Source organism: Anopheles arabiensis, chromosome 2 (assembly GCF_016920715.1).
Source record: "Anopheles arabiensis isolate DONGOLA chromosome 2, AaraD3, whole genome shotgun sequence".
In the NCBI taxonomy this organism is placed as follows: domain Eukaryota; kingdom Metazoa; phylum Arthropoda; class Insecta; order Diptera; family Culicidae; genus Anopheles; species Anopheles arabiensis.
The window spans coordinates 53,257,310-53,278,079 of NC_053517.1; the positions used below are offsets into that span (position 1 = coordinate 53,257,310).

Sequence of the window (20,770 nt, forward strand, 5' to 3'; positions counted from 1 at the left end):
TTAGAGTTCTTGGAAGAAAGGTATTATGACCGAAAATGGAAACTTCTTGCGAACGGAAGAATTTCATTGCCACTGCTTTGGTTGTTTTTGGTTCCAGTTTTAAGCGGTTTCCTATTTCAAATGCTTATCGAATAACGACATATCCGAGTCTGAAAGGAAGGTCTACGTGGAAAGTATCAAATCGTTCAAAGTTCTTTAAAATATCAAAGCACTGCTTCGTCATCTTATATTTGAACGAGAGGTTTTATATATCTTAGTTCTAATTCAAACCAATCTATCTAGAACAAGTGCAACAAAACAGCATACGTTGAAAAGCAACGTACACGAGCATCAGGTCGGTCGTCAGAGGATCAAGATCTTTTCTTGCCGTTGATGTATGAGCTCAACTGTACACGATGCTACATCAAGGTACTTGAGCATACAACACATCAATTGGCACTTTGAAACTCGACAAATTAGTCGCAGTTGATACTTTACCCTTCCTTCTCGTACCACTTATGTTTGCATATAATTGGTTACGCTTTCATATCCGCTGTGACGGACAGCAAAGATGCTATCTAATTCTAACCACATTCTTCACTGGCGAGTTTATCCACGTAAAAAGTGGCAACAATCAAGTGCAGAGTACTATGGCGGACGTTTTACCGAAGGCATGATAGACCCGCATCACACGTGAAGATCGTATCTGCAGCAAACATTCATGTAAACATCTTAATAAAATCACATAACCCCACCATGCAAGCGCAGCTGGAACAGAAACGTCCAGTAATCACAGTCGAGTGAAGAATGTGTGTGCTTACTCCGGTAAGCCAACTCCGGTGTTTGACTTGTTCGCAGTGAGTGTGGTACAATTCATATATTTATTTTTCTCTTTGTGCCAGAATTGCGCAGTACTGTTTCATAATTAAAGAAAAAACATATTCCAAGATTGTGATCAGTCATTTTACTTTTCATTTTCATTCTTCTCATCTTAATTGTGTTTTTTTTTATTTCGTTTTCTAGCAACCGCCAGGCGAAATCACGCAGAACCTTCTACACGCCACTATTAATCCCGACCACAATCCCGAAGCATCACTCATTCTAATGTCTTGGTCTTTGTTTTTCAAATGAAACTGACCGAAAGAAATATGTTTATACCATGCACGTTCTTCCAGTTCTTGTGAGTTTGTGATTTATGGCGTAAGGTTCCATTTTCCTAACGATAATTTTTTTTTTGGATCCGTTTCTTTGTTATTTTCGCTGAGTTTGTGAATCTTTAGAGTGCACCATTTTTATCTGCAAACCATACAAAAATGTCCCTGACCACCGTGTGCACGAGCTAACACAAAATGTAAAACGAAAATTTATCGCCCTCTAGTCCGACTCAAAGACATTACACTTAGGTTTGGATTTGCATAATGCATCATTAACTGAAGCCACTAGTTGCAGACACAGTACATTTGTATATAATCATGGATGACATATCTTTCAACGAGGAATAACAAGAACTATGCTACATTTGACCATAAATAATGAACAAACAAATTATTTCTGTGACAGCACATTTCAATCAATCTACAAAAATTGATTTATATATTATCAAGCTCAAATAAACATACAAATATTGTCTTTTTTTGTGAAACTCGAAGGAATGCTATTGAGCGAGAGAATGGGAATGTTTAAAAGTAAAACCAACACAGGAGGCTTTTACGATATTAACCAACTGTTTTATATGCAGTTTGATAGATTCTGCCTGAAAAATATGTCAGCCTAGATAATTTCAACCTGAAAAAACGCCGATTTGACGCAAGCATGATCAGGTTAGCTCATGACGCTCGTAATTTTGTTTTTGCTGAAGGATAACTATTACAAGAAATGTTAAAATGTATTTGGATCGATTATTATTCGTCTTATTGTCTTATTTCTTATTATTATGCATCATATTATCTCACAATTTTAAATTAATTTAAATCTAACCACGAATGAGCTATCGCTCAGTACGATTGAAACAACCTTGATCATGCTGAAAACTGTTAGTGACGCAAAATGGATAATTATAACCATTCCGGCATTTCACTAGTTCCCACATGCTAGAACATGCGGTGATATTAAAAACAAATTAACATAGCAGCCTCTTGTCAAGAATGCCTCCACCCTTTGCCAATGATAATGCGTTGTAGGTCTTTTTAATTTCAGTGAGCATGCGTCTAGGACAAGAAACAGTAAGTTTGGAGAGTAAAAAGTTAGCTCGAAAGCAGTATAAGCACGAAAGGAAGCAATAGCTCAGAAACGTGCGAAGGCACGCGCAATGATAAATCATTTCTGTATCAAAGCGCTTCTAATTGAAAATTCACGACACAAAACTGCGCGCTTGTTGATTGATTAGTTGGGCAATCCCCAGCGCTCCCTTGCTTCAAAAAGGCTCCATGTAATAGAATAGCATTCTTCCTATGTATGGAGATACTTTTCGTAGGCTAGCCAAAAAAACACCATTCACCATAAAAGAGATGTCAAAATGGACTCCGGCGATCATCAATAATTCTTCACGACGATACTTTCTTCGTATTTGCTTCTCTTCATGTGATTAGATTAATGATCTGCTCCCGAGAGAAATGAAAATTGCAAATAGAAAAGAAGATCATTTACCCCAACAAGAAATTTAAATAAATAAAAAAAATCATCTGTACATGAAAGGATCAAGCTTTTCAACAAGTATCCGAATGCTAGTTGAATATTAGAATGAATAAATAATAAATATTATTTGGAGTGTTCAACCCACTCGTGCATTTGTATTTTTGTTGTTTAGTTGTCTTAAACTTAATAAAGATTAGAACATCACACTTTTTGTGATTATGACCATTTTATAATTATAATATTATGTTTTTCAATGAGATTTTAGTTAGATCATAAAGTTAGGTAAATTTTCACTATTTGTTGTACGTTGTAACCACGACAAGTGCCATTCAATGTATTACAATATTTTTAATAGGCGCTTAATTAATCGCTTCTACTATCCATCAAGAAAGTAACAAAGATACAGTAGATATTATCATGTCTACTTTAGAAAGCAATGGAGACAAGGGCATAAATGGCACATTACAACATCACATTTATTCTGTGAAACTGCAGGAGCATTACCGCATTGAAATAACACAATAGCAGTCACCGATATAGAACACATATAATTTGCCGTCGCGACTGAGCTTTAAGAAATAGGTCACGTCCGCAATGTTGACATCATGATACGTAACGTGCATATCTGGCAAAAGTGGACATTTTAATGTCCTGTCATCAGAGACATGCGATGACGGGTGATCTTGATTTTCTACTCTTAAAATTAAACAACTAATTTTTATGAAAAAAAATTTAACATAATTAAAGAAACATGTTAAATGTTTTGCGATTAGTTAAAAAAAAAATATTATTTGGGGAAAATCAATTGCATCGTAGTTCTAATAAATAAATCCAAGGCAATGTTGGCAACTGTAAATAAACCCAAGGTGATGTTTGTTTTTATCGGTACTTACTAATTGTTTTTGTAAAATTGTGATCGTAAATTAAGTCTCATTGTAGGGATATAAATTATCAAAAGCATACCTGAAAAATAAAAAAATAAAGGAGTTATAAAAATCATTTTAAAGAAAATTAAACTGAATTCGATACTAAAAAGATAAATAAAGTAAACAAATAGTAAGAAATTTAAGTTTATGACACAAGAAAACCTCAATATACAGGGTGTGAAAACTGGATATACATATGACCATAGCAATCATATTATTTTCAGATACAACAAATTTAACTTAACAGAATTAACAATTTCACGCGAAAATTGCCCTCAGTAGCACTTCAAAGTAAAATATTATGACTCACAAGCGAGCGCGCTTTACTGTCAAAAGCGCGGATGTGCGGTGAGCTAATTTTCAACCTTCGCATAAATTATCTATGTAAATTTACCATCATTCCATTACAGTCTAAGACAAATTGGGAAGTATGTCTCATCAGATTTTTTGCGTTAGCGAAACTAGTACCATAGCTATATTTTTTTTAGTTTCGTGCTGTCGATGAAATAAGAAACAAAACGCCCAAACCCAAGATGCGCCTTCGGCCATTGTTTCTGATGAGTAAAACGAAAAACCACAAGCAACTGCCGCCGGTAACTGCGGCTTTTCTTTTTATGTGATTGTTAGTAGTTCGTCGGAAATATATTAGCAGTGTCTAAAAGCCGACCAATTAGCACATTGTGCATGCATGACAAACACCACAACGTCTCCGACTGCTACTGTCCAATGGTACGAGAATTTTTTGTTATTGAGCTAATGAAGGTGTGTCAGGTGTGTGACACATGCTAGTGTTTGTTCAAAATTAACTGGATTTAACTATGAAAACAGGTATTCTACTACGTACAAAATGCAAAAGACAGACAAACACTGAGTAGTATACGTAAGTAATGTTGGATAATAATACCCGTAAGCTCTATAACCCTTCCACATTTGGTACACGTTATGCATGCTTTTATGACCCGATCAGAATTATTCCCTTGATCTTTATAAAGTATCTTAAGAGTATTTTTATTTATCCATCCAATGGGATGCCTTGGAAGTATTTTAGGAAGTGAATCTGTGGCTCGTTTTGTGTTTCTCTTTTCCATTCAGTCTCTACCGACATGGAAATATTTTTGGCGCTTCGCCGCAACATTCGAATGCAAACGTGCGCTAGCTAAATGCGAACAGAATATAAATTATCACATTAACCATCTCCAAAAGCGCCATAGTTATGAGCTGCGACCGAAAAAAAAAAACCATCGGCACTTCAAGTCCTGCTACCCACCCAAACGCCTGCGACATTGAAGCTAACGATTAAACCTCAAGTTCTTGACTGTGTAACCTGTTAAGGTGGTTTACGTGAACACAGAAGAAACATAAGCTTCGCTTTAAACAAAAGCAGATATTGTGCCACCATGGGTAAATTGCAACGTATGCAAAACATTTCGCATAGTTCATATCAAGTCGGAGCGCCGTTTGCTGGTGTTGTCAATAAACTGAATAAAAATTACACGTTTGAGAAAGGCTTGTTAAATTTAAAAAAAACTGTTCACATCGTTTCAGCTACGTCAAGGTTTGACCTTGTCCTGATGAAAACGGTATGCAAAATTGAGTAAAAGATGGGTATTCATTAGGATGATACAAAATGCCTTTAGTGAACTAGTTTGTAGAAGAACCTTCATTCAAATGTTCAGTAATTTATATGCTAACTTTTGATTAGCTTTAGTTTGACTAAAGTTAATCAAGATCATTCTAATGCCGAGGATATTTCACACCAAATCTTTAAGAGAAGCATGATATGACAACAACGTTAAAAACAAACAAATTAATTAATTAGTAGCTAAATTCAATCTAAATTAATTAGTAGCCGTCCGTCCTGGCCTGCCCTGGCTTGGGCTTTCGTGGGGACAGTCCGTCCGTCCTGACCTGCCCTGGCTTGGGCTTTCGTGGGGACAGTCCGTCCTGACCTGCCCTGGCTTGGGCTTTCGCGGGGACAGTCCGTCCCTCCTGGCCTGCCCTGGCTTGGGCTTTCGTGGGGACAGTCCGTCCTGACCTGGCCTGCCCTGGCTTGGGCTTTCGTGGGGACAGTCCGTCCGTCCTGGCCTGCCCTGGCTTGGGCTTTCGAGGGGACAGTCCGTCCGTCCTGGCCTGCCCTGGCTTGGGCTTTCGGGGGAATCGTCCTTCCTGGCTGTACCCCGTCCGGGTTTTCGAGGGAATCGTCCTTCCTGGCCTGCCCTGGCTTGGGCTTTCGAGGGAAATTGTCCTTCCTGGCTGTACCCCGACCGGGTTTTCGAGTGAATCGTCCTTCCTGGATCCTCTACTCTGAGTTCCTGTGTAGGTTCAATTCCTCTCTGGAGCCACCATATCCTTAACCGGGCAATAATCCCAGTAGAAGGTCTGCAGTGACGGAATCGCAACCCCGTATGCAAGCGGAGTAAGTAACGCTACACTGTTCTTAGGGAAGAACGGAACTGACTTTATTCATTCATATCAGCGTAGCCGTTCTACGCCGCTATCTTACTCTAGCGATGCCTAATCCTAATTTTCCTAATCCTAGTTTCCTTATGCCCTATGTCCTTATCATGAATACCCCCACCCTTATTTTAATGTGGCTTCTATGCCCACGCACTTTACGCGCGCATCCTAATTACTAACACTACTTAAACTACTAATCGCACAAGCTGTCCTAATCTATAAAGTGGGCGTGGCCTTCCTATCTAATCCTATGCTATAGTTCATCCTACTTCCGAATTCATCCTAGTTCTAGTCTTAATCCTAATTAGTTCATTTCTATTTTTAGACCTTGTTCATTTCTGTCGGCGACACTATCTGTAAAAACTACATAGTGTTTACTCAAACATGACATGCTTGGCACAGTTCTAATAACGCAGCTAATAAATACATGTTAACAAGAAAATTAGAAACTTGATTCGATTAGGCCTGAGCAAATACCAAGAATGCTATTTTAGTATCAAATAAGAAATGCCATCCATCTTGATCGCCAGAAACGCAATAGATCTATATCCAATAGCATCATAATACATTAACAGTAACCCAGTAGTATTGGCTGCTGGCGTCATGTGAGTGAAGAGTCGTGAGTGTTTTGACAACTGCCATGTGAACTACCCAAATCCATCATAGACATTGGAGTTCCTAAACCTGAACAGGGAAACTAGATCATTTCGTTTTGGATATGAATACAGTTCACTGGAGCGGATATCATCTAACATTTGATAGAGCAACGGTAACGAGTTCACCCGTAGTAGAAAAATACATGGCTTGCTGCATCACGCATCCGATATTCATAATCTTTCCTTTAACCACGTATGACGAACGGAACGAATGCACGGGATAGCAGGTTAGGAGAACAATCAAAACCTCAAAACGACAAAAGAGCATGTGTCACTCCTAGCTTGAGGAGACCAATACCAGTTTCATTTCATTCGGAGTTTTCTTTCCGCTGAAACATGCTGATAATCGTTTGAATCGGAATTTCCTGCTCTTTCACATTTACGAGGCTTGTGACGTAAATGTGACAAAAATTCAAACAAGAAATAAACTTGAAAAAAGTATTCCAAATTTAAGTCATCAAAGGGCACAACAGAGACAAACGCAAATGGAAAACATCGAGAGCAAATTGTGTAGACAAGTTAATAATTCATGATATCTCTTTCCATTCATCCATGTTTGAACTGAAACAAATCTTTAGCAGAATATAGATTAATTTGTTAAGTACTTCATATTTTACATTAAAAGCAAATAAGATCGCAGTACCCTCACATATGATGAATAGAAAAGATTTTATTTATCCAAGATCACAACCAAGCTTAGAAACACGACGGATCTTCTCGATCGTAAAGAGTGTATTTACTGGACTACGAGGTATGAAAATGTGCGAGGGTAATAATTTGTGCAGCTTGCTCTTACTTACTTATTTTTAATAAACTGTGCAAAATGTACTGTACAACCGTTCCAAAAAAGGTAAAATGACACATATGTCCTCACAACGCACACCGGACATTTCGATCTTATTTACATTTGTCGCTCCTCGTTTGATCTGTAGTGTCGGACATGGAGAACCGAGCGAGCGCAACAAACGCGTCAAATAAAATACCCACAAACATGATGAAGTTACAAAGCTGATGATGGCCAAAAACTGAATGCACAAAGCAGAACAGAAAAGCACCACATGCACTATATTTTGAATGAATGCAATACACCGCAAAAAACTCGTGGGTGAAACTGCGCAAATGCAAATGAAGCACCCGTTCAAGATAGCGATGGCATCACTGTATTTTGTTTTCCCTTTGCAGCACGAAAAAGAAATGACAAACGGGATGCTGTACACTACACTGCTTGCATATGAATGATTTCACTGGCGGAGAAGATCTTACCAAGGTATAAAAAACAGACGAGGCAGAAAAGGGGCCACGAAACGATATGACTTGTCCATTGAAGTCAAAAACCTTCCAGCACGCATCATCCTTGCAAGCTGTACACATTAACCAGTCCAGTCTCGCTGAGGTGATGATGTTAACGAACTCGTCGGATACACTTTGTCGCCTAGTTTCGTCACCTTGCTAACGAGCGCAGAGAGCATCACGATGAACCACTGTTTCTCCGTTGTAAATTATAAACTTATCCAAATCGTATGTGAAATCTTAAGGGTGGGAAGGACTAAATTCCACACTGTACAAAGGTTAAACAAAGGTAAGTTAAATTAGCTGATCAAACATCCTAGACGACAACAGGCAAGGAATATTATGAGAAACTACATAACATAGGTAACAAAAACTGTGTATCCTACATTTGCCGTTTGTTTCATAACTTTACTACAGTATAGTATGATAAAGTAGCAATATTTAATTTTATTTCCATTTTTAACCCATATGAGCAAACATGGTTTTGGGTCAAACTTTTTTGAGGGCCTAGGGCGGGTTAACTAACAGGCAGTATGTATTTGAAGATGAGTGAAAGCGTCAAGCAGTTACTTATGATAATTTTAATTTCGTTACAGACCCGCCAACGAGTGCCTTCTTCACTAACACTCGACAACAACGCACTCGAGCACCTGTGCGATGTTGTTTGGGTAATGACTATCGATGCACAATGATCGTGTGACTCTCGACGCTGCGCATATTGTTAGTGCCGATTGGCGCCCAACAGACACAACATAATCGACCCACGCACTCATTGATTCTATGTGCGTTAGCTGGGCATGACGCGATTATGTGTTAGTTGGCCCTTTTTTCTATCAACTATTGTCTAACGTTACGTACGAACAACCGTACGCAGCATATGTTACACACAAACAGTCATTGAAGAACTTTAGGGTATTGTGCGATTGCGGCAGGGATGTTTCTGTATAGGAAATTAACCCGTAAGCAGTTATGGGCTTCTTTTAGGCATTTGTTTCTTTTGCATACTATCTTGCACATCATGCACGTCTACGCATAACAATACCGTACACAGTGGCACACGCTGGCTTCAGAAACAATGGAACGATAAACCATGCTGGATAATCTAATGAAATAAGTTGAGGCTAATTACATTTATCTTCTGTGGTACCATTGTATATCCAAAAGTCCAACCGTTCCGAATATTTTGGAATAATACATTTTTTACAATATATTATTGAAGTACAAGAATTATTTTTTTGAATTCTTCGCAAATTTGGATAAAAGAAACGTAAAACAACTATTGACTAAACCCTACTCATTAGAACATAGTTCTGCAATGGCTTTAAATGATTATAGATTGGAATGTAGAATAGAATATAGAATTGAATTTAAAATACCTAAAAACATCGTAAATCAATCTACTATACATGCACATTATACTTAATTTTAAAAAAAAAACATTAATAACTCAACTGCCGTTGCGTATAAGTAAACTATACCAAACGGTAGATTTGATCAAGTTCTAGATTAGTCGTTAAAATGCATAAAGTCTGATTAGCTTATCCAGTGTGCAAACGGGACTGCTTGATTGCAAAAAAGAAAGATGGAACATAAACTGAGAGCCATGCCAGTTGTTGAAGTCCACCCTCGGCAAAACCAGAGCAGTAAGCTGCCAGATTCTAATCTAAGTATCCTAATACGTAAGAAGGAATATGAAATAAAATGTACAGTACCGCAATGAACTCATCACCAGTAATGCACCAGATATGGGGCACGCTTGGCTCTCTACCTCATTCAGAAATTAAATATCAAGAGGAACAAAACGAACACGGAAACTTCATTAAACCATTGGCAAACTAATCACCGTCTTTCGACAGCGGTCAAATTCACCTGCATTAGTGGCTTTCTCGATTTCCATAACTATAACCTTACCTCTCCGCAAACGTCTATGCCGGACAACATCGATAGCGTCGACGGCAAACGAATACGAATACCAAGAAAATCCAAGAAAAACATCCACCGTAATGGTCTGCTGCCGTTTGTTGAATTCAATTAATACACTTTCCACGCCATGGTGGACATGAGCTTTACGTTACGACATACCATCATCACAAGTAGCTCCAAACTGGGAACTGGACTAGAGAAGCGTTCCCGAAAACTGGCACAATCTAACAGTAGTTGCAACCTGTTGATCGACGCCAGTGACTCCCTCACACACATCGTAGCTCGCAGATCGAGTGGATCACAAACGTTACAAATCACGTCTAACTTAGCAACGACGAACAAAGGCCAACGAGAGGTGAGTTCGCGTGGCTCAAAATAAAAAATAAAATAAAAACTACCAAACTACTGTTACAGTTTAGATGCGATGGTCAGTTAGGTTTTCATCGCGCTCATCGATTGCCATATTGTCTGTAATGCTTATTTCAAGCTTGGTTATAGGACAAACTCACATTTATCCTATTTACAGAGTGCATGCTTGGTTGTTGCAAAAAAAAAAATCATACGACGGATCTTGGTTATTTTCGCAAATTACAAATAGTAAGTGGTGCCTTAGCTTCAAAGTGGTTAACTCTGGCGACAGTTATTCTAATGAAGCGTGCATTACGAGTATTGCAAAAAATACTGTTTCAGGAGAATTGATATAGATCAATCCAAAGCTATTTACAAACCAGAAAGAAACATATCTTCACGGTAGAATGTTCTACATCAATCGCTTACTAGCATACCCACATAGTTGTTTACAGAATGATGAAAGACCAACCTATGATAGTTTGGCTGTTTGTTACTCCCAGCTGGAAACCCGGAATAACCTTTACCTGTTCTAATGAGATGCATTGAAACGGCGGTAGGTAAGCGTTTTTGAAAATGTGATCACAAGATCATATAGATTGGCACGCGAAGCGAAGCCACTTATACCATGCAGAGAGACATCACGACTTTCGGACACTTAGGCAGCTTGCTGAACTGTTTTTTGAAACAGGATGGTAAACCACGCTGGTACCACTACTATTCTCTTGTTGGGCTTTGCTGTAGACAAAGTAGTACAAGGAAATGACGCAACATTAACACAAACACAGTGTGAGGATCATTATTATTTTCAGTGAGCAGCAGACTGCTGCAAATGTCACGATTTACGTTAAATGTCAGACAGAGCGCACTGTAGGGCTATGGCTATGTACTCGAAGAATCTTTTGGATCTATAAGTTCAACGATTGTTTTTCTTTTGCGTCAGAAGACGCAGTCTATAAAAAAAGCTTTGGTTCGATCTAAATGTAAATTAAATCATGATCGGAAGGGATGTTATGCAGATCATATAGAATAAAAACAATCAACTCCTTTGAAAATATTTCGATACATCAATAGAGAACAAATAATATAACGATCCGTCTTTAGCTCTTAATAAAATCTCCTTCTTCTATTTGACTTAATGATCAACGCGGCCATGCAGGCCTATACAGGCTTTCAAGAGTTAATTAGTATCACGCAGCCGATAAGTCAGACAAACAGGGTGATGATCCTTATGAAGCTTGAACCCATGGCGGGCATGTTATTAAGTCGTACGACTTGACGCGTGTACAATGGTATTTTCCCACGCTTAACAAAATGCAATTCGTTACTTGCTAGCTTAGCTTACTACATATGAAAAAAAATTAAAAAAATTTGATTCAGTATACTTGGGGTTTGCCACCTTTAATCACTAAATTAATCATCGATCAGCGAGAAAACAAACAATGCAATTATTCTCTCTGACCATAATAACTTCTCTGTTACGATATTATACATCACCTACAAAACTGCTAGAAAAAGTGGTCCCTTTCCACCAAACACCAGTTCGCGAATGATGCTCACTTCTTCTTGCGGGGTTTTATTAATAACGAAGAAAGTATGGACCCAATCAACAATCATTGGGCATGTCATGGATTGAAGAAATTTATCAAATCATGACCGACGGTGCGCTTTCACGAGAGCAGCAATTTACATCTCACTAAAGCGATGCCCGGGCTGAGGGTGGTTGGAGAACTCGGCAGTTAAATACTGTTCCTCCACGCCAAGAGCATCTATCACACAGCGAAACCCCCTTTCATCTCAAACTACCTCTGGACATAATCCAAAGATTACTGGAAATAAGACCACCCTTTAGCCCTGCGGCACCCAGGAAATGCCATCCGCTATCCCATTTCACAACGACGAAGATAATTTCAGGTGAAAGTGAATCAAGTGATAGCGGGCCACTAGCAGTCATCTTTCGATTGCAGTATGCAAATGCTCAATTTAGAGTACGCCGGAAAAAAAACATCACACACTGTCTATTGTACTATTTCCTTTCCATTCGATTAAAAAAGAACAGGGCAAAACAAATAACTCAACCTTCTAAACAATACCTCATCCGCCCGAACCGGTTATAATGGGTGGCTGGTTAAAATAAACGCTCGCCGAACATGGCATCAATCTTCAGCATCATACCAGGTCCAACTTTAATGCCCTACGGTGGGATCAAAAACAAAGGCACAGATCTCTAATGCCATCGTGCAGTGGAGTACGTCATAGGGCACGCACTCAACCCTGTCGCAGACCTCTATACCGTCATCATGTTTTTTTCCTGTTGCTATCCACATCAAAGTGGTGGAGTTTTTCGAATTCCACTACCTATACGAGTGGATGCTTTTGACGCCCCAAATAAATTCGTTTTATTTGAGTGAGGAAAGTTGAAAGTTTGAAGGGCGCCATCATAAACGCTGCATCCGCTTAAACCATGCGCTGGTCGTTTTTTTGAGTTGGATTCACTAGGATTCAGTATCACAACCGGACCATTGTTTAATTGATATAAACTTTTTTCTTCAACACACCGTTATCCAAATGATGCATTTAACAAAGATACTTTTTAAGGGTCTAGTAATTAAGCATACAATAATACTGAACCGTAATGGGCTGGTCTGGTGGTACAGTCATCAACTCCAACGACTTAAAACATGCCCGTCATGGGTTCAAGCCCCGAATAGACCGTGCCCCCATACGTAGGACTGACTATCCTGCTATGGTAACACAATAAGTCACTGAAAGCCAAGCTCACTTCACTAGTGGGTACAGGCAGGCCTTGGCCGACAACGGTTGTTGTGCCAAAAGAAGAAGAAGAAGAAAGTTATAGTAGCTTTGACTATCAAAGACGTGTGTGTTTAAGAATTGTTTATATAAAACAAACAGCACATTTCAACTACTCATATAAAAGCTAATATAATATTTATCTTGTGTTTATATTTATCCAATACAAGAATAACATTTTACAAAATTTAGCTGTATTTCCACGATATAAATAATACTAACCAATTCAACAGCCATATAACTTTAGAACAAACAAAACAAAACTGATCCACACCTCTGGTCCTACAAAACCCATGCTCATTGACCACCCCCAATATACAGCTAATATTGCTTGGCTTAGTCTGAGAACCTTTTATCATATTATTCTTCCTTTTTCGTTTTCCAGCCGTATTTTGCTATTGTTACCACAAACTCGAGACGATTGATGCTTTAACGGCGGTAAGCATGCAGCGCAATGCAATGCAAACACAAATGAAGCAATTTATCCAAGCAAATCTTTGCTGATCTGGCGGCAAACATAAAGCAACTTCAATCTAAGAATCTTTCACCGATCTGCTCTCATCTATCTATTTCAGCGCAAATATCATTTTCGAACGTCGCGACAATAGATCAATAATATTTAATTGTAAACACTATGATGCCACTCTGGTATTCAATTCTTTGAAAGTTGTTCAACGATTCATCTAGACCTTATATTTATTATCTCGCTTTTTCGCCTTCTCTGTAATAGGACTGAAAATATATGTTGCTTTAGTTCCTCCCAATGAAATGTTGAAAAGATTTCTTTTACGCCTCGTAATCAAGCGATAAACCTTCAACATTCTTCTTGAGTAAAGAGACAAGAAGAAGAACCTTCGTTTAAGATGTCTACATTATTTCGTCTAGCCCATCGGCGTTAACCATAGCTTTGCTATGAACAAACTTATAAAGGAGATGTTAACAATCGTGCTGACATCAGAGATATCGTCCGACAAGAGGGCGGAAAGGTTCTTGTTTTGTGATGCATTACTGTTGGCAGTCTCTATACAGCATGTAATAGTGTATGCACAAACCAGTTATATACACCCATTTTTGTTTTTGATCGCACATACTGTCCCTAAGCTACTTTTAACTTCTTTTTAATACTTTTCAATTTGCTTAACTGATCTTCCTTTCTTTGCAACAAACCTATTAGCTGGCCTAGCAACAAATTTAATAGTATTAAAAATGAAAGAAAAAAGATTACGACGTTCCCAGACACGATGCAGATGTTTTCCAAGACATGTAATTCTTGCATGTCTGTCTCAACCATGGAAAGCAATAATTATCATTCAATATGGCAATGCAGTACTATTGCCATTTGTAACCCACATGATCCCGGCATATCCCCATCAACTTATTTCAACGTCTAAAGGTTTGTTTGAATCAAGTCGGTTCCATTCTTCCACAAAACATTCTTCACATACATGAGAACAACCCGATACCTTGTTCTTCAGCATGCTTCTTGATTTTGGAGTTAGTTTCAATATGTAAGGGTATCACTGCAGATGAATGACTCCATGCAATACCACCAAACAAACAAAGAAAAGCTGCCGTGTTCTACGTGTAAATGTTAACGACCTCACAAGTACGTGTACCTTACACTCGCAAATATATCCGGGAGAATATCTGCATCTATTTAGTCTAATACTATCACCTGTCTAGCGTAGGCGAGCTCGCGATTTATGCATCCATCGACGGGTCACAATTACCATTCAATAGCATGCATGTTAAGCGTGAAAAGTGCTGGACAGGGTTTCTCTCGCCACATTAGTTTAACACATAATCGAACATTGGTACATGTTCAGGAATGGCATTTCACAGTAGATTGAGTTTACTTTTTGTTCTCCACAAAAATGTTGAAACTCTGAACACTACATAAAACATTATCATGATAGTAATTATGTTTGATGTTTAAGATTTGTTTATTCCACATCACAACACTTGAAAGTTTGTGCTGAAGACTTAGCTTATTACTTGATAGAAATTTATTTATTATAAAAACGAACACAATTTATCCTAGTAATTTAGTGTGTAACCAGACACAAAATGAGATGCAAATTGAAACAAAAAAAAAGGATTTTTTTATTTTTCATGCACGCAAGAAATATAATTATTTATCTAGCCCTTTTTGGATACCACACTGAGTAACATAGACTCCCTAGATGATATTGGCGCGCCATATGAAGAATAGGCTGCTAGCACCACCAAAATAGAAGACAAAATTTGAATTGTCATCTAATGGTAAATCGTTAAATGATGCTCCCAGCACGTCACGCATCTAATAAAAATGTCACCCTAACTAATCAATCTACTATTGAGTTCACAACCGGACGCACCAAAGGAAGCCACCCATAAACTGATTTCAGGGAAAGGGCGCACGAAATGAATGTATCTCAACAGAAACTGCCTAAGTCACGGTGAAAGGCAACACAATACATCTTCACACCGACTTGGGTGAGGATGGAGGCAACCATGCTAGAGCTTAGGTGACGAGAAGCAATAGCTCCACACGTCAGAGGCAATTAATCATCCAACATAAGCCGTACCACATGTCGTTAAGAAATTTCCAACCGTTGCGGTAAATTAAAGAAAAGCTAAAAACGCCCCAGTCTGCCCACATAATATACTCACTGCACATTTCTAGGTTGTTAGCTTTGTGGACGGTTCTACCAACGAGCTTTCATTGAATCGCTTTTGATGTTTCGAGCGAAACAGAACACGAATTGTTCTCATCCGCACAGCAGCAGTTGGATGATACCTGACAGACGATCCAAATAATCGTTCATTACATCGCCATGGAAAGCGAAATGTCAGAAATGATGGAAAGGGAAACCGCGAACATTTTCTTCACCCGTCTGTTAATAATGCTAAAGGAGCGGAAAAACTTCCCACCCCGCCCCTTTTTGAAGCCTCTTTAGGACAGAAAAGAGAATGAAAAGAAACGCATCAACAACTCGCAGCCTCAAACCACAATCGGTTGCTAAAGGGATGACACCTTCCTCCACTGCCACGGGTAATGTTTTTGTTTTCGCCATTTGCTGTCGGCAAGAGGCGAACTGGTGAACCTCATACCGGGGGGCCGGGAAAGGTTTGCACTGGGTCACTGGATAACGAGGTCAATGGCTTGCAAGACTTGATGGCAGAGTGAAAAATTATAGAACATACCTAGGCTATGCTCGCAACAGCAGCCAGCAGATGAAAAATATGAGCGATTGAAGTGAGAGCTTGCGAAACGGAGGCTACCTTACCACCTTCCAAATGCTAACGACATAAATCGACGTTGATAATAACTAGCGAAAGGGTTCATAATTTCTTCTGTCTTCTCCCGAAGCCTTCGCCAATGGGAAAGGCGCTATCTCTTTCAAGCACTTGCGCAAAATTATCACCGCATTGATCATCCGCAGCTCCATCCACAGGGGAACGCAACTTCAGGAGTGGTAGTAAACTGATGGTGAAATGGTTTCCGGCAGCTTCTATCCTACTACTGCTATCCGCCCGTTAAATTACCTATGCCAAACTTCCGTTCGCCACCCGCACAACACACATTCATTCATTCCACCTTTGACACGATCACAACAGAAGCTGTGAGAGAATGGAGCGATGATACGATACTACTGCGGTTGTTGTGGTAAAGCGTTCCACGCCGACTGGAGGCATAGTAGAGAAAAAAGAACTATTGTGATCCCCCACCACTTGCGAGGTAGCAACATTGCGACAGCGCTGCGCAATCGAACCAGATGCACTAATGCAGTGTAATAAAAATGAACGGTTTATGCTGAGCTGTCACAACGTTATGACAAATGGTCCGGGTCGATTATAGCGAAAAGTGAAACAAGCGACTTGCAGATCGACTCTTAACGATCGGCAAAAGACGATCGAAGCTGTTGAAACTGGATGTTAGACATCCTTACTTATAGCCGTGATAGATCTTCAGCAGTGATTTGTTAAATGGAGTACACACAGTGTTGCAACAAATATAAATTTTTAGTTATTGCTTCAACTCAGTTCCATGAGATCATGGGGTGTTTAGCAAAACAGTGTTGATATTAATACAAAAGCAATACATTAGGTAGCCTTTTAAATGTACATTAAAATATGTAATTGAAATATTAATTCTAATGATATTAATATTTGATCTTGGTTGACAGATCGATGACTTTATCATTGACATTATTCTGTCTCTAAATATTTAATACGCGGTCTACGGTTTAATCGCACTGGCAGCTCAAATGCTGTCTAGTAGCAAACCAATGTTGCTATAGTTAGTCCTTGGTGAAAACATAGTGGATCGATTGCTACTTTGCTTTGTTAGCCCTTGCTTAACACTTGCACTCACACTTTTCTACAGTGTCTTACATGCCCTGTATTCAATGCTGTTCATTTGTAGAGAAAATATATCCTACTGAATCCAGTTGCAACCAGTTACTCAGCAGTTATTCGTATCACGAGTGTGAGTTTACATCCCATTGGATAAGTTCCCATATTTTATTTTGTGCTGTGTTTATTATCAGCACCAATAGCAGCAACCTGTTCACCTACCACCCCAGCTTGATGCTCTTTTCTACGCAAGTGGAAGGAATTGTCGAGTTGAATAAAAAATCGTTAATATGCTCTCAACTAGGAATATAGAGAGTGATACCGACCATCGGCCAGTTTTTTATGAAACTGTAGACCTTTTCACTGGGACACACTTTCCCGTGTTCCCTCGCTTCCGCGAGATGTAGATGCAAGCTAGTTTTTTTCCTGCAAAACGTAATTCCTTGCCTTTCGTGTAGCACCTTTGCCCGAACGTGAAAGTTGTGGGCTTATCTTATGTTTCCTCCCGCTGCCTTCGCTAATTACAAGTTTTATCGCATGTGCGAAAGCGATCGGAAAGGGAAATGGTGTGAGGGGTTCCCCAGACTCAACCGAGACGTCTAGAGAAAACCCTTGAAGGAGAAAGAAAAGTAAAAAGTTCAAGACGCAACATCTAAACTAAGCCGTTGACCCGTTCCGATCGACTTTGTCCGGTTTGTCCAGACCACCACCAATCCCCGACCCGACATCGATCAATCGATCTACTCGATCACGTATCATCCCACTGGTGAGGAACGAGCACCTCAGTGGTGGTAGGTGATCTACTAAACCGATATCGATTAATTACGGTGTGGTAGGCATCGCCCGCGGGCAGCCACAATACACGATCACGCCTCATCTCAACAGAAAAGCGTACCTAACTGTCAACACTTTCGAAACTAGTTTTCTCTAAGGAGAGAACTACAAAAAAAACCTATGTGCTTTTGTCAACATAAGATGTCTAGCAAAAAAAAATAAAACGGAATTCTATCTTGATAGTACCTTTCGCATATCTATTGTAGTAATTATTTGCAACAAAGCGATTCAGTTTGCAGCAGTTTGAAAATTGTATTTCTTCAAAAAGATTACTGTACAACTGTAGTTTGGGAAACACTCACATATTCCGAACATGATATTGCAAGTCACGTACCAGAAAATAAGTATAACTATAAATATTAAAAGCGAATCCCAATGACCAATCACGAGCAACTTATCAAATTCATCTATCATAATTGTCAGGTAGACCCGTAGAAACGCCATACGACCACAATTTAAATATGGTCGTGAAATCTTAATGGAAATACTTTCTCACTTTTTGTAGGTAGCTAGTTCAACTATTAAGGGGAAAAGGCCTAAATAGTCATGATCGGCCGGATATCCTTGGATTATACATATTAGCGGGCCGTTCTGGTGGTACAGTCGTCAACTCGTACGACATAACAACATGCCCGTCATGGGTTCAACTCCCGAATAGACCGTGCCCCCATACGTAGGACTGACTATCCTGCTATGGTAACAATAAGTCACTGAAAGCCAAGCTCACTTCACTAGTGGGTACTGGCAGGCCTTTACCGACAGTGGGTGTTGTGCCAAAGAAGAAGAACAAGATACATATTAGCAGCTGGGAGTATGATATTTAATTCATTATCAGTACACTACGCTTCAACTGAATAGTCCAGATCAGTGTTGTTAATTGTCGACATTTTTTTATGATATTCGCAGTAAGCGGGTGTCAAAATCATTTTTTTATCATGATATTCATGGTTACCATGACACGACTTTCCAAAAGCGACAATCATTTGTGCATTAACAATCAATGCTTTTGCGATGACATGATTGCAAAAAATGTAGAATGAATGTCATTTGACATTTTTCAGTGAAAATCCAGAACTGCTTAATCGTGCATTTACCGATACTAAGCCATTAGACCACTTGATATTTTCACTCAGTGAACCAGGAAATGGTGTTCTCTTACAGGAGTATAGAAATTCACGCGAAAACACGAAAAAAGGATTTTCCCATTTTCGATGAAGATCTAGTTCACTTGAGGTACGGCAAAATCAAAAAGTCAAATGATTGTAGCAGAAAAAATATCATCGTGTCAAATGAAATTTTTTTCCGTGATTGTCGAATGAATGCGTGGATCTAGACTGCGATGCTTCAAAACGTATCATTTTGTAAAATTTTATGTCGACGACTATCACCGTTCACAACACTGGTCCAGATATAAATACAGTCTATCAACTCACTTCCTGACTTTACTAAAGAGATGGCGCATTAATAAAGTTCGATACTAAGACTACTTGGACTTGACATTCAAAACAAATCATGGTTTAGGACGTTACTACCACCAGTGACCATAGATGGTCAATCCTTAGAACTGCATATAGCAACGCGTAGCCGCGTGCTGACAGTTTCAATGCGATCAACAAAATAAGATTCCATTAGTGTGGTACTTTAATTGCTCGTGACACTAGACGGTGTCAAGGAAAAACCAACATCAGTCCTTGAAGAGTTCTAGACATCAGTCCGATGATTATAATAATAATGAGAATTATGAACGAAAATAGGTATAACTGGTAAGTAAAAATGAAAAAGTGTAGTAATTAATTAAATATTGTCTAAAACATCAATCCTATTGTCTTTATTAATCTCCTGAAGCATTTTTATGGAAATAAATCTATTCAACGTCTTCATACCAAAAATACGTGGTCGACACATACAATAGCTTGGTAAAGTATAAATCATTAGGCACGCTGCCATACTTTAGTAAGACCGCAAGAGAATAAAAATTGACAGCAGCTCGTATAACAGACTAAATATTTTTATCTCTCCGTCGGTTGCTGAAGATTGAAATGATGGTTGATAATGTTAAGTCTATGGGCGGATAACTACGCTTCCGCTGGCGTACAAACGTTTGCGGCAAAACTAACAACCAATTCATTGCGGATGAATTAGTACTATTGAACTAAAGGGTTGTGTGAGCGCGAACGGTAGAAGTCTACTACCCTTAACTACCATCGGCCTTTCTTAAGGGCCGCCTAGAGGGAAGCATCAATTTGCGCACGATTGGACTCGCGTGCGTTTGGCACGAAGTACACAGCCACATGAGAAGGAGAATTGAAGGGTAGTCTCCAGCTTCTGAGCGGTGCTAAACGATCGCAAAAGATCAGCGCAAGGTGCCGCTCGAATGTTCAACCAGGAGGAGCAGAATGGGGAGGTCACTCGAACCGGTTTCGACGATCCGGACCAGCTTCTCGCAGTAACCGGATGGATGGGAACATATATAGGTGAAACCGTAATTTCAAGCATGAATTCGCTACAGCCCCTCTTCAACATCTTTTCTTGTACCGGTCAACAGACCAGACTGAAAGGGTCTATGCCGCACCT

At 39.2% G+C, this 20,770-nt stretch overlaps 1 protein-coding gene across 5 annotated transcripts in view; it reads right to left on the reverse strand.

Moving 5' to 3' along the window:
* Positions 1-20,770, reverse strand: part of LOC120893617 (CCR4-NOT transcription complex subunit 6-like) — a 96,452-nt gene that overhangs the window by 27,188 nt on the left and 48,494 nt on the right. Inside the window, exon 1 of one of the 5 annotated variants that reach the window (XM_040295617.1) lies at positions 3,507-3,576. The exons of the other annotated variants lie outside the window; for them this stretch is intronic. The gene's annotated coding sequence lies outside the window, so the exon portion shown is untranslated. Of the gene's footprint in view, positions 1-3,506; positions 3,577-20,770 lie in introns of those variants that run through there. 5 annotated transcript variants of the gene reach the window in all.